At 37.2% G+C, this 13149-nt stretch overlaps 1 protein-coding gene across 1 annotated transcript in view; it reads right to left on the reverse strand.

Annotated features, from left to right (window-relative positions):
- NBAS (NBAS subunit of NRZ tethering complex) overlaps positions 1-13149 on the reverse strand; it is a 166661-nt gene that overhangs the window by 121759 nt on the left and 31753 nt on the right. The gene's annotated exons all lie outside the window — the stretch shown is intronic.

Raw genomic sequence — 13149 nt, forward strand, 5'->3', positions numbered from 1 at the left:
ACCATGCTTTAAAAAAAGCAAAAAAACCACTACATGCTTTCAGAATTTTAACCATTTCACACTAAGTATTCTGACTTCATATGCTGTCACAGAAGACTGAAATGAGTAAAAACCTATGATCTTCACAGCTTGAAAAAAAAACAAAACAACAAAACAAACTGTTCAAATCTTAGCACAAATCCTCATACTGAAACAACACATGCCCTGCTGTGCTGATCTTCTCAATTAAGTTTAACATGGGTTTCTGACTACAAACCTCTACAGTGAAACATCCTCTAATTACTGAGGTTGAAAAAAAACCACCTGTTTAATTTAAGATGCAGATTAAGAATATAATGGATTATTATTGGAATGATTAGTTATGGCTTGGTGTAGAAGGCTAGCTGTTTAGGCAGCATAAAACACTAGAAAACTGTGTCAAGCTATGCAGAACATAAACTAATGGGGAAGAGAAGAACTTTATAGGTTCCAGCACTTGTAGAAATAAGAATCAAACCATGTAAAAACTAGAGACATTAAAGTTGCAGCATGACAGAAAAATAAGCTATTTTAAATTTAATTCATTTTCTCCTGACCCTGAAAATAAACAGCAATGGTAACCCTACACAGACAATCCCTATTTATAAACTAACAACTGACACAATCTTCTCATCCCTTGAAGAGCAGCATTGTAACTCAGTAGTTTAAAAACAAACACAACTCCAACCAACAAATCAATTTCACAATATAGTAAGAGTCAAAAAAATAAGCTAAAAAACAGTAACTACATCTCATTTAGCAACAGCCATCAAACTCACTGAACAAAGCAAGGCATGCTCATGAACTGCCCTGCCCCATACACATATACATCTCACCCAGAGGACTGGTCACTCTTTTTTCCCTTCTCTGTGCATTAGCAAATAAAACCTCATGCTTTATCATTGTAATTCCAAACCTCCAAATTATACGTGCTGTAGTAATCCAACAATAAAAAGGTAGAGGAAGATTTGCAGGTTATAGAAGACAAAAAAATGGAGGGGTGAGGATGGAAAACTGCTAATTCCTGTGTCAGAGCTATAGCAACACCTGCTTTCAATTCCTGTTCACCTGAACAAAACACTCTATGGCTCTCTTTATAATTACACACCATACAGCAACATCATTAAAAAATAATTCATAAAGAAAACTCCAAACTAATATTTGTGGTATAAACACCAGGAATAAAGCCTCTTTCTTCTTTTTGAAAGATTCATCATCAGCCCATATATTTTGAGGATTAGGGGTGCTGTAGTTGTTTAAATCTTAAATAATATAATTTACCAATAATTTAATGTTTAAAACTGACTTCATAAACTAAATTAATATAGGCACATTTCAAATGTCATACATGAGAGTGTTATTTTGGAAGGCCCCATTTTTAGTGAAAAGGTTCTCTTTAGCAGCTGAAATGTCAAACACCAGAAAAGCCAAAGTGTAATGCTGCCTTCCAAATTATAAAATCAAGACAGTACAAGCAGGACTTTATATTTCAATTGATAATGCTCTCCTTTCCTGTGTTCTATTTAACAGAAAAGAAAGCAGAACAAACTTTGTCTAAGACAATTTCATCTCTTAGCAAATTTTTCCCATTCATCTCCCAGTAGGCTTAAGAAGACATTTAAAGGTGAGATTGATTGGTTGGTTGCTTTGTTTGGGGGAGCAGGGGGGTGTGAAGGTGGGGAAAAGACTGGGGGTGAAATTAAAAAAAAGTGGAAAGTTATAGACACAGCTGTAACAGCATGGAAATTATAGGGGAAAATGCAGTTGCTCCTCCCTGCATGGAATGAGGTCAGTGATTTCCCCCACACAATACATGCTAAAGGAGACTAAATGAAGGGAGGAGCAGAGTAGAGACACCATGGTCAGGCTCTATTAAAATCCTTGCAGAGAAGGGAACTCAGCAGCCCTTTTTAGCTGGTAAGTCACAGAGCAGCTAAAAACCAAAGGCGATAAAGGAAGATGCCTTGCCATTGAATCATCAACCATGGCAAAAACACCCTCCTTGGACTGGTGCATGTTCCCATCCCAACGTTACACTGGATACTATACCAATGTTCCCTGCCTCCAAGGTACTGCCAACCCTCACTCAATTGGTATGAAAGTGTATACTTTTATACTATTTCTTCACTTAAATGTAGAAAAAGTATAAAAGTTAAAAATAGGGAAAAGTCAGGGAAGACTCCATGGTAACTTCCGGGATCAGCTGATGGGCTGAACCTGTCCTCTCGCACACAGGGATGTCCACTGGGTAAGAACCATGTTCCATGCACACTGAATGAGTATCTCGAGCTAACTTTGGTTAGGGAGTAGAGCTTGTTATATTATATAGTATATATTGCTTTGAATACATTTTTGCCGTCAGATACTATCACCAGCAAACCTTGAACCTTAACCTGTCACAATTTTATTAAGAGTGTTATACCATAAACTGTAAGTGTGAGCCCTTCAAGGGGGCTGGCAGTCACTGGCAGCAGGAAACACACTTGATTAAAGGTGTGGAGACCCAGGAGGGGTCTCTCTTTAGCCTAGAACTGCCCTCTGACCTAGCACCACTCCGTGAAGAGTACCCATGATGGGACACTGCTCTGGCACAAGGGTCTCAGACAGACTAATCAAATGCAAAAGGTTTGAGGAAACCTGTTTTCATATGACAGGGTGCTTGTTTGGTTTTTGGTTGGTTGGTTGAGTTTGGGGGTTTTTTGTTGGTGTTATTCTTTTGGGAGGAGTTAGGTGGGGTTTTTTTAATATTAACACATTCTTAATGGGGAAATAAGAAGAGCTTTTATACAGCAAAGGACAGACAAGGGTTTCATTTCAGAATCTGTTTCAAATGTCTGCAGAACTGTAGCAGAACTACTATGAGAGAATAACATTAAGAGAAGATTTTCAGGTAACATCTTCAATTTTCATATTACAGATAGCTTTTTCCCCAACATTAGCTCACATACTAATGTCTTAACTATTATTGTCTCCAAAATTTGTAACGCACTTTGTTAAAATTATTTGATGTAGTCAAGTCTTACAGGCCCATACTGTATGTGAGATTATTTCTTTATTAGTAAAACATAAAATAACAATTGCTTTTTTATAATTTACAGTGGCAAGAAGATACTCAGTTGTTGGCAAGGGCCAGCTGGCAGTGGAAACTAAAAGCAGCTTGAGGGCCTAAGCAGTTTCAGAAGCTTAAGAATCACAAAGCAAAGAACTTGCACCAGATCCTGCTATTCCCTTAGTCTCATTCCTTCCCACAGCTCCACTAAGAACAGCCCAAAGAGTACCAGGGAACTGATAAACCAAGGTCAGACCCTCTCGGTCAGTTTCCCTCACTCATCTCTTGGCTGAGTCTCCATCCCTGGAAGATATTTCAATGGAAAAGACATAGAGATGTGGCATTTAAGGACATGGTTCAGAGGTGAACTTGGCAGTGTTAGGTTTGAAGTTGGACTTGTCTTAAGGGTCTTTTCCAACATAAACTATTCTGTTATTCTAGTAAAGAGAACACAAACTGTGCCCCTACCCCTCTCTTTCAAAATCTGGCTTTTGCAAGAGTCTCTGATGCATTTACCTGACAGTGGAGCAATAGGGGAGACACATGATAAGTAAATAATTACAGCAAGACCTGTTAAGAAAATTGCAGCACATGTCACTTATTTTATTTCCTCTGAAAACGAATTCTTGTTCCCAGTAGTCACCTGGACTTTTCATCATTCTCTTAAGTAAGAGCTTCCCACCTGAATGTATCTTCCTATATAATCTCAGAAGCCCAGAAGAAACTTTGGGGAAATTTTGTTTGTTTTGGGTGTTTGGTTGCTTTGGTCGTTACTGAGAAAAAGAAGTCATGCAAAATAGTAAAGAAAGAGGTGCATACATTTAATGGATATTTAAACTTCAGCATTCTCCTCTTTAGACTAACAAATTATTAAATAAGAAAATTACTACAAATAAACAAATACAGACATTTAGAATGCAAATTTAAAACCACCCTTGAAAGAATGAGATCTGAATGACAAGGAACCAAGACATTTCAAAATGCATATAAGTGATCCTAATGCTACTGTCCCTCAGTATGAGGTGGGAAGAGAAACAAAAAAAGAAAAAAAGAAGTTAAAGAAAAATCTACTGGCCCAAGCCTGTACTGCCAAATACCACATTGAACACATTCTTCATAATTTTGCTGCCACATCCAGCATACTTGCCATAGATGTGGTGACGTTACATCCAGGACACACAGTTCCAATTAAGAAGTAATTTCTTTACAGATTCAGTAGCACAAAAGGTTTACAATTAAAAGTTGGCAAAACTTGCATACTTTTAACTGACCTATGTATCAGTACAAATTACATGTTTCTAACCTCCAGTTATTCTTAACATAGTTGAGCTACTTTACTGACTGATCAACAATTATTAGAGACTAAAGGGCTTAATTTTTATGCAAGCAAGCATTACCCATGCCGGTCTAAAGTCAACAGGTATTAGCAAATGTTTCTTTCTGCAGACATGCAATCCCCTATCCAGCCCATATCCCTAACTCTTTTCAGAAAATAATCTGCATTTCCTTCTTCCCGTCTAAAAGGTGATACTTTTTCTCCTATCCCTGTAACACAAACGCCACTTGGTTTGTCCCCGAATTCCAACTGCTTCAAGTATTTTTTTGAAGATACACCTTAAAATAGAATCCTTTCCAAATAGCAGAAGTCATGAATTACGTACAGACTGCATTAAAAATAATTTCTCTAGCATCTAATATTTATAGTGTCAACTGAAGCTGAAAGTTTACTGCTTAAAGAAAGTAACGTTTAAGAAAGACCTCACTCAATTCAAGTTCCCAGGCTTTGCTCTCTGCGAAAGTTGCTTTCCTTCCCCCTTTCCCTGCAACTCCAAAATCCATCAAGTGATGATGCAATGTGCAACTCTGCCACTTCCTGCCTGTTTTCTCCACAGGGTACAATAAAAAAAAGCGTAGAAGTACAGAGTCAAGCAATATGAATGACTAGAGGCAAGAAGTGTATGACATCCATTTTCCAAATACTGAAGCAGATTGAAAGAATCCTAGAAGAAAGCATCAATATGCCAAGTCTGGTACCAAGTTGTTCATGTTATCATTTCACTTAAACAGGAAATGATATTTCACTGTTCTTACTTCCTACAACAGTGTAAGTACTGATGAGACTGGGCCTCGGTTACAATAAACAGCAGATACTGTTTTACACAATTCATAGCTAAGCTGTTAACTACCTGCTGCATGGCATAGAAGATAAACCACCATGTACTTCGATTCAAAAACAGAATGAATTCCTGGAATAAAGTCTCGTGCAAGTTTACTACATCTAGAAAATATCTAGTTGAGGATATTTGAGCCATATATTATAGATGTATGTTATTTCTTACTTGAGAAACTTCAAGTGAATGTTCCAAGTGTGCTTGCCTGTAGCTATTTTCCTCTCCTGAAAACTACAGTTGGCCATTTGCCTTCTGGCCAAATCTACCAAGACCAATCTTATGTTTCAGCACAAGGTTTTGCAGAAGTGAAACCCACAGCTGTCCAGACACCTCAATTCCAGATGTGCTAAAAGTATACTTCAAAAGTTTTTCATAAAATCTTATTAACAGACCTGACTGCAAAATACTAAAGAAAAAAAAAGATTTTTCACTTCATGGGAAAGAATCATCATGCAGTGCAATCTTGACTGCAAAATGTCTACTCTATCTTTCCCTTCTCACAGCAGAAAAAGTTAGAGTTAAAATATTTTAAGTCAGGTGTATGGATAAGCCATGGAAAATACTTTTTAAAGTATTTTCTGCTCTGGCTCCATTTGCCATTTTAAAAGTATTCAGGCTCACCACTGGAATAAGTTGAGAGAGGAATTTTAGATTTTTAAATTCTCATCAAGAGTCAAGCAGCACTCAGAAACCATCTCCTCTAAAAGCTTAAAGAAAACACCACTAAAAAAGATTCAGCTGCAAGATTTTTCATCCTAGTAGAAATCAGCATTTATGTTAAGTCAGTCTTAACAGGTAAGTTTCTTGGTGAGCCCAGAACACATACATAAAAAAAACGCTAGCAGGACCCACAGCACTCAAGAGCTGACTCCTAACTCCATTCACTTTCTCAACAACGCTAATAAAATAGATCATTCCCTCTTGCCCGCTAATGACTGTATCCAACTATCCTTACTATCTCTCCTCATTCTGAAGAGTTAATAAAAACGCTGTTTGAAATTAAATATAAGAACTGGAATAAATCAGTCTCGATAGAAGCAAAGGATGAGACATCCCTGTACCTAAGCCCTTTATAAAGGCAAAGATTAGAATGCTGAATTTATTCCAACATATACCACGAGGCTTGTTCTTAACTGATACTTATGGTGCACATACTATTTTTTTCCCCCTCAGATTTCTAATGTTGGTAATTTCAGTGACTCATGCAGAAACAACAACAAAACTCTGGAAAAGTTGTTAAAATGGAAGCAAGTCAGTTGAGAAAGACTTCACGTGTCAAAATACCATTTCAGTCTGAAAATTCAAAAACATGCACACAGATGAGACAAAGAGATACAGACACGAATGCATACCTGTAAAGAGGCAGAGCTCCCATTTTTCTGCCATGCTTTTGTTTACAACACCTGTACAGCAAATCCAGCTGAACAGGGGCACATCAGAACCTCCACACATGCCCTGGACACAAGACAGAGATCTAGTAGGGCTGAAGTGGTGAATTCAGCATGCACAGGCAGCCTGCTGTTTATGCAGTGTACACTGTGCTACTGCATCCAGAGTTCACTCTCCTTGTGCTACACAACTTGGCAGGTTTGTTCTTTGTAACTGAACTCCCACAGAGGTCAGAGACACGCGGAGGTTAAGTCTGCATTCTTATGCACTCGGAATTCCAGACACGGTGACAGATCACTGCAGTCACTAAGGCAGGTGGCTTTCTTTCCCAACTAAAAAACTATCAGATGAGCTATACTATAACTGTACACAAATATTAGCATGGCTTCGGGGTATTTTTTATTTTTTCCTGAGCCACTGCTTCTCCCCTATCCTTTCCCCTCTTTTCTTTTCAAGAGTAGAATAAATACGATTGGAATCCAGTAAACTAACTGATTATGGAGGTATTCAACCCTATTTCTTCAAGAAGAGCTGACTATTCCTGTATTGCTCTTTTCACTCTATTGTTTATGTCGGTTTGCCAATTCTTTCCATTCTTTTCTTTGACAAAAGAGGTCCATGCTATTGTAGTTTCTGTATCCTACCAAATGCATTTATTCAAACCTGCAGATTATTTTGATTATTTTTCTCTCCAAGGACAAGCTTTCAAAAGAGCAAGGTCTAACTCAGTTTTAAGGTCAGGTTCCAATTCTCTACATTACCAATAGCAACCGTGTGGCTTTGCTTTTATTTTTTCCTTTTAAGCATTTCATACAACAGGCAGGTCTCCAGAACCCCTCAAGTTGAAAATTCAGAGTATTTTTTCTTTAAATCTTTACCCTTGTAAACTCATCCACATTTGCTTAATTTGAAAAATGCAAATTACCCCAACACAGTTATGAAACCGTATCTTTTTGGTGAAAGACACTGATGTTTTTAGAAGTAGGTTTGCGGAACTTTGGAAGTAGATTAATCTTTGACTGTCCTTTTTAATCATTTATCATGTCTGAAAAATAATGTTAGAAACAGTAATTACTCATTTGAAAGCTTGTGTGTTACATAAACAAAATAACTAAAAGATTGTCTTTTAATTTAATTTAAAAATTCATTTGACCAAAGTCTGTCTCTTCTCACATGGCAATGGAGAAATCAATGCCACTTCCTGTTGCTATGCAATTCTTACATCTCTGAAGCAATTGTCACAATTATTCCACAGCTGAGGATGAAATATAAGAAATGCATCCCAGATATACGGTCTCAAACAGCTGTGATATGTATTCCATAGTTGATATTGCATGAAAACATTCTTTTCTTTCATTATAGTATCTGAATAGTAAGTAAATGCAACTACAGAATTGATTACATGTATTTTTAGGTTTCCAATTGTTCAATGTACTACATGATACAAAAGTGGTGGGCAGAGAGAGAAGTGCTTCATTTTCCAAGAATATCCATAGGATGTGACAAATTTATCAAGACTGAAGTACAGCTGCTTCCTAAAACAGAGTGCCAAAAACATCATTCATTTTGGGAAAACTGATCTGCGTAAACCAGTGGAAAAGGTATCCCACTGCTTTAGGGTGCCACAGTTAACTAACCTTCAGAATCCCTGCTGTGCACACTGCCATGACAGGTCTTTTGAAGCAGCTCTGCCACCAGAGGAGAAAGTTATAACTGATTTCATATAAACAAATCAAGCTATGTTTTAATGATGTGGTTAACCTCTAATAATACTTGGGGAGAGGGAAACTTTCTTCCCACCCAAACAACCTAAACATAATAAAAGTCAGCTAATACTACACAAGCACGGTTCAGAAGCTCACTGAGGGTTTTTTTTCTTCATGTATACAACTAAAATTGTGAGGCAATAGCCTATTTTGATTTTGTGAAAGGTATTTTAAAGACAAAGCTGAACTCCAAGTAAGATCAAAGCTGTCTGCCACCAAATAGTGAAATACTACTTCAGAACTGTACGTTTATAAAGCATAATTAATGTTCCTGGAAGAAATTTTATTCTAAACTCTGTAAAAGAACAACAAACAGATGAGACAGTGGCAGCAGTACACTTCATTAGAAGACTGGGCAAGGCAAGCCAAACTTCAGTTCAGGACTATGCGGGCAAAAGACACACATGGTAGATGAAGTCAGGATAAGTCAAGCATTAACTAGTCAGAAATACAAAGGAAATCCTGTCAATGTTCTGTGGATAAACAGCACAGCCACAGTTCAGCTCACATGCTATAGGAAGCTATGTGAAGGCTGCTACTGGCCTGTCTGAAACCTCCATGCCAAACACACTCAGCTCTCTCAGCTGAATGACAGCTCAGCTCCAGCACAGCAGGCTCTGTTAAACTTCCCTCCTTCCTCCCTGACAGTTCATGTTCTCCACAGCTCCCTCAAGGCTTCAAGTTCTCATTCTTGTCTTCTCATGACCAACATCTATGGTACTTTTGCCAGCTCACTGTCTGCAGCAGCCTTCTGGCTATAATAAGCTGTTCCTGTTATCACAAAATCCCACATAAGTAGAGTTTGCAGATGACTCTTTCTTCCTCCAAACCACTGCTTTATTTTTGACATAGACAAGAACCTTTCCTGCTCCTACCAGAAGTCAATCCAGACAAGAACATGAGTGTCATCATGACAAGTTTATCCTTCCCTCAAAAATTATTTTTTCTACTTCACAGAAGAAGGTTAGATCTGCCTTTTTTTTTTACTACCAAATACATCCTTGAAATAATATTAACTACATTGCTCCCTCTACCTCTGAACTCTTTTTTTCTTCCTGTTAGTGCAAAGAAAAAAGACATGCACATACAATTTAGGCCCTTCTAATTTTCACTGTAGCACTATACAAATGAATGCAAGCAAATACAAAAAAAGAACTGACCATGTGATTAATTCTTTTAACATGAACACCTGTGAATTATACTACAAAAGAAGTTCAGCTTCACAAGAAAAAAAAGTAATATGAAAAAGAGGGGGCTATATATTAGACAGTTCTGCAGACATTCAGTCATCAAACCTATTTACATGCACGTTATTAGGAATGGAAGAGATGAAGCTCTAAGAGCTTTACTGAGACTGCAGTGCCACAGGCAGTAACTAAAAACCTAGTTGAGGAGAAGATATCATTATGAAAAGGCAAAGCTAACTGCTTTTGAAATTTTAGTAGTACTTACTCATTCATAGATGCAAGTCAACTACATGGAAATTATCAGGTTTTAAAGCCTTCACTAAGTTTTTAGGAGATACTTCCATTCCCATCCTAGTTCATCAGGCAAATGGAGTTCATCTGCAACTTTCCAGTAAGAATTCACTTTATGTCACAACTGAACACCAATATTTGAGAAAGTTGAGAAGCAAAAACACAGCAACATATAAAAAGTTGCTATCTTAGGGGGAAGATTTTTACTATAGCATAATGTGCAATATAGCAGACTTATGGCTGCTGAGGGAACCATACATTTGAAGTTCCAGACTTCTGTGAGTTGAAAATATGAGCAGTAATGCTACAATACAGCAGTTAAGCCTAGAATAAAGGGTAAGAAACTGAAAAGAAAAGGAAAAATACTCTGGTTATGTATTTGTAATGGTGGTAAAACATTATTTTCCTAGATCACATTTAAAAACCTGAGGGCAACAGTCTTAACTATAGATTAAGAACACTAGCTATAGCTATTAAAACAGAGATTAGAAAGAGCTATCATCTCATCTCCTTTGAATACCTGAACTTTTACCACCTTCACTCTACTTGTCGCAACAGATGTAGTCTGTGCATCTGATGGATCTTTGAGAAGGAGCATGAACCCAAGAAGAGACAGCAGAGACATAGGAGCTATCATTATAAAAGAAGCTGAGAAATAATATGAAAAGAAGTAGGAAAACATTATAATCCCAATTCTGCAAAAACACATTACTTAGTAATGTCCATCTATCACAATACCAATTTGAAGCCAAGAGGCATTTACAGCCACCAATGTCTTAGTATTTCAGATTCCTCCTCAACTCAGGGAGCTGTTGAGCTCACTTAAATCAGTCTTTTGCAAGAGTCTGATGAATACATAAATTTCCTGCTTAGACAGAAAACTCCTGAACTGTTCTGAGTAACCCCTAAAGATGCTAAACTATAAAATATGTGCCAAAAATGAGAAACAAAAGGATATCTACCATTTGAGACTTTTTCACAAGCAGATACAGGGGGAAAAAGAAATACATATATATATATATATTTCCTAATAATCTGTAACAGAAGGAAAAAAAAAGTCTTCTACTTTTTTTCTCCATTAATTATGCCAGTTCTTCCTTGACCGACAAGACCTCAAGTTTTTGTGACACTGGCCCTTAAATGCCATTCTAATGTAAATGACAGGTGCAAGTACAAGAAACACACCTGCTTTATGCCTACAGAATGCACTAACCAAAGGAGCCTTTCTTTCAGTAGGTACTGAGAATTTAGTATTTGCAGTTGAACTGGAGGATGCAGGTGAAATAAAATGGCAGTTATAACACAACCTTTACAAAAACATTTCTTACAGGTTAGGAAATTCTTCATATATGAAGAATTTATGCACTATATGCATATATGCACTTGTACGTGCATTCATGTTGGTGGGGGTGCACAGCAAGCAACTGTTTCAGCACTCTTACCCTGGCTGTAGATGGAGGTGCCTATTTACCCACCTCACCTGTTCCATGCACAAACAAGGCAGCACCTGCTATACAACCTCATGTTTTCCTCTGCCAGATTCCCCTAGAGACAGACGAACTAAGTGAGCATACAGCAATGTAGTGAATTCCTATAGGGATGAGTGTCACCTCATAGAGCTGCAGCTGGGAATCAACCCCCTTATTGCTTGAAGTGTGCAATGTACACAGTCACAATATGGTAAATTCAAACAGTATTTCATCCTACACGCACAGAGCCATATATGAAGATGTAGAAGACACCTCCACCGTAATAGTTTCTGATCAGCAGGGGGTCTGAGCTGCAGGAGACTGAGCAACAAAAGCATCAACAAGGCATGAACAAGGTGTTCATTAAGCAAGGCCACTGGAAAAGGCTGCACTCTTAAATGGGCAATGCCATCAGCTCAGCTGTGTCAGTGGTCTCATCACATGCAGCACAGCGACCAAATACCCTATTGGTATCTCCTGGTACAAACATTGTGACCAAGAATTTTCAGAAAAAACAAGGATCTAAATGAAATTACAGGAGAGCAGCCTTTTTTGCAACTAAAGTAAAAAAAAAGAAAAAAACAAACCTCCACCTTCCCACCTTGTAACCTTCTACAGGATACACCCTATTTTGTAACTGCAACAGTGTGAAATTTCGAAAGGAAAACCAGACAAAGTCTGGTTCCTGATTCAGAATCTATTTGCCTAAAGTCAAAGTTCATCAACACAAATTGATTCACTCTCACTGCCTGTCCTGAGACCCCTGTAATTACAAGCTACATAAGCTAAAGGGACTGTGTGGTACTGCTGCAACATTTTTTCTACCAATTAAAATATTGGGGTTTATATATTTGTAATGCTTTTCTTTTGCTCAGAAGTGTATTAATTACAGTCAGTGCTTACAGCTTTTCAGTGTTCTGTGGGAATGAATAAATTGTATCATAATCTTGCTCAATCAATTAATTTACAGCAAATTATGCCTACATACTGTCCTCTAATAAGATGAAGACTATATAGCACACTCATTTAAACTACATTTCATAACAATGACAACACATCTACAGAATGTCAGTAATTTTATCCACACTAATAAACTCTTTAAAAAAAAATGCTAGAGCTAAAAGGAAAATAAACTTTCAAAAAATGACAAAGAACTTCAATTTTCTTTGATTCATGTGAAACAAGAATTGCCAGAAGCTGAAGCTATTTGAACTGGGGGGTGGGGGGAAGGGGAGACCAATCCTATTTCATAAAAAATATTCATAAAATAGGAAGAAAATTTTACCTTGTACACCTTATATCTATATAATTAGTATATTATTCTCATTAACAGATACTGTTATCAGTACATATTTAATTTAATTGCATTAATAAAATATTGGTTTTGGGTGTATATGTAGCAACATCATGTAAGCAATCAGTTTTGTAACAGAGAAAGTTTTAGAAAAAGGTTGTATCAAATATCCAGTATATTTTTATGTTTTTGTAAGTACATGGGATTCATGTATATAGAGTTTGATCTCATCTTCATTTTGTAGCTGTCCAAAGACAGAAACTTCAAAAGACACACACAGAGTATTGTCTATTCTGCAGTCTGAGGGAAAAAAAGCGTGAACCTCACATACCTGATTGTAGCACTGGAAAGTTCTGTCTGCTATGAGAATAAAGTTTCAAAATATATACTATAATTTTTCAGTAGCAGACAAAACTAAGTTCTTACCCCATAACTCACATCTTTACTACTAGATCACTAGCGAAATGTTTTATTTTAGCTGTCATTTTCCCTCTTGGCACATAAGTCAGTTTTGT

This window comes from Aphelocoma coerulescens, chromosome 3 (assembly GCF_041296385.1).
Source record: "Aphelocoma coerulescens isolate FSJ_1873_10779 chromosome 3, UR_Acoe_1.0, whole genome shotgun sequence".
Lineage (NCBI taxonomy): Eukaryota > Metazoa > Chordata > Aves > Passeriformes > Corvidae > Aphelocoma > Aphelocoma coerulescens.